The sequence below is a fragment of the Oratosquilla oratoria genome, chromosome 36 (assembly GCF_046742065.1).
Source record: "Oratosquilla oratoria isolate Oo_2021 chromosome 36, ASM4674206v1, whole genome shotgun sequence".
Lineage (NCBI taxonomy): Eukaryota > Metazoa > Arthropoda > Malacostraca > Stomatopoda > Squillidae > Oratosquilla > Oratosquilla oratoria.
Genome location: NC_134812.1, coordinates 7,438,997 through 7,441,496, shown reverse-complemented (window position 1 = coordinate 7,441,496; position 2,500 = coordinate 7,438,997).

The window sequence follows — 2,500 nt, the reverse complement described above, 5'->3', positions numbered from 1 at the left end:
AGGAAGAGATATGGAGAAATGGAGAGGGAAGTGAGAGGTTTGCTCTCTTCACAGATTATAGAGAGGGGAAGAAGGGTGGGGAGAGGTGGAGGGGAAGAAGAGAGGGGGGAGGAGAGTGGGAGAGGGGGAGAGGGGGAGAGGAGGAGAGGGGGATATAAGGAGAAAGGGAGAGGGAAGTGAGAGGTTTGCTCTCCTCACAGATTATAGAGAGAGGGGGAGGAGGGGAAGAAGGGTGGGGAGAGGTAGAGGGAGAGAGGAGAGTGGAACAGGGAGAGGGGGAGAGGAGGAGAGGAAGAGATAAGGAGAAAGGGAAAGGGAAGTGAGAAGTTTGCTCTCTTCACAAATTATAGAGAGAGGTGAGGAGGGAAAGAAGGGTGGGGAGAGGTGAAGGGAGAGAGGAGAGGGAGAGAGGGGAAAGGGAGAGGGGAGAGGGGGAAAAGAGGAGAGAGGGAGAGGGAAATGAGAGGCTTGCTCTCTTCACAGATCATAGAGAGGGATAAGAGGGGAAGAAGCATAGCGAGAGGTGAAGGGGAGAGTGGGAAGGAGAGGGGAGAAGGGGAAAAGGAGAGAGGGGAAAGGGGGAGAAGGAGGAAGTGGATAGGAAGATGAGGAGAGCGACAGGGGAATAGGAAGAAGGGAGAGGGAGAGAGGGAAGAGGAGAAGAAGAGGAGAGGCGGAGAGTTAGGAATGGGGATGTTTGCCCTCTTTTTCTTAGACAGACATCATCTCTTGTAAGAGAGAGAGAGAGAGAGAGAGAGAGAGAGAGAGAGCTCAGATGAGAGAAACAAGGTGAACAAGCAAATAGATGGAGAATCAGGAAGAAGAAGAAGAAGAAGATGAAGAAGAAGAAGAAGAAGATGAAGAAGAAGAAGAAGAAGAAGAAGAAGAAGAAGAAGAAGGAGAAGAAGAAGAAGAAGAAGAAGAAGAAGAAGAAGAAGAAGAAGAAGAAGAGGAAGCAGAAGAAGAAGAAGAAGAAGAAGAAGAAGGAGAAGAAGAAAGAAGAGAAAGAAGAAGAATGATAGGAAGATGAGGAAAAAAATGAAGAAGAAGATGAAGAAGAAGAAGAGGAAGAAGAAGAAGAAGAGGAAGGAGAAGAAGAAGGTGAAGAAGAAGAAGAAGAAGAAGAAGAAGAAGAAGAAGAAGAAGAAGAAGAAACAGAAGAAGAAGAAGAAGAAGAAGAGGAATAAGAATAATAAGAAAGGAAAGTGGAGCAAGAATGTAATGCATAAATAGAAACTTGGAAAGAATAGCGTCGAGTTTGGACGGACAAAGAAAGAAGAGGATGTGTGGGGAGGTACGCGGGGGACAGAGAGGGGAGAGGAAGGGAGGAAGAAGAGGAGGAGGAGGATGATGGAGGAGGAGAGGTGAGGAGGTAAGGAGGTGAAGAGGAGGAGGAGAATGGAGAAGGAGAGGAGGAGGAGGATGGAGGAGGAGAGGTGGAGAAGAGGAGGAGGGGGAGGGGGAGAGGAGGGGAGGGAGAGGAGGAGAAGAGGAGGAGGAGGATGGAGGAGGAGGGGGAGGGGGAGAGGAGGTGAGGGAGAGGAGGAGAAGAGAAGGAGGAGGATGGAGGAGAGGAGGAGGAGGGGAGGGGGAGAGGAGGGGAAGGAGAGGAGGAGAAGAGGAGGATGGAGGAGGAGGAGGGAGAGGAGGAGAACGAGAACGACGAGCACGACGAAGACAAAAAGACAAATACAAAGATAAAATCAAAGACAAATACAAACACGATGAATAAGACAAAAAAGACAAAAACAAAAAAGGTAAAAGGTAAAAGGCATAAGACGAAGGCAAAGACAAAGACAAAGACAAACATAAAGACAGAATACAAAAGACAAATAAAAGAGAACGAAAGAGAACGAAAGAAAAAAAACAAAGAAAGACGACGGAAGACAATGGAAAACAACGGAAGTTAACGAAAGAAAAAAACAAAAAAAGACAACGGAAGACAACGAAAAACAAATCAAGACAAATCAAAACACCAAGAAAGACAAAAATGACAAAAGACAAAATGCATGGACAATGACAAATCGAGGGCAGTAACAAATCGAGGACAAAGACAAAAAAACGATGACAGGCAAAATATAAAAGACAAGGAAAATAAAGACAAGACAGATTAAAGCAAAAGAAGAAAAAAATCGTTTGACTACCGAAAGAATAGAGGAACATCGATTGACTTTATCAAGACATTGAGAACCTCTCTCTTTCTCTCTCTCTCTCTCTCTCTCTCTCTCTCTCTCTCTCTCTCTCTCTCTCTCTCTCTCTCTCTCTCTCTCTCTCTCTCTCTCTCTCTCTCTCTCTCTCTCATTTTTTAAAGTCTTGATTAAGTCACGTGACGGCAATCTGAGGACAAAAATAGGACACGGATCTACGGCTCCATATTGGCGCGGAGAAGATCAGGCTGAAGATGTGGATTTGGGAAATTGTCCTGAAAAGGCCTTTGAGTCAGGAAAAGGACAGTTCAAATCAGAATAAGGTAATGCAAACTAGATGAGGACAAATGTTA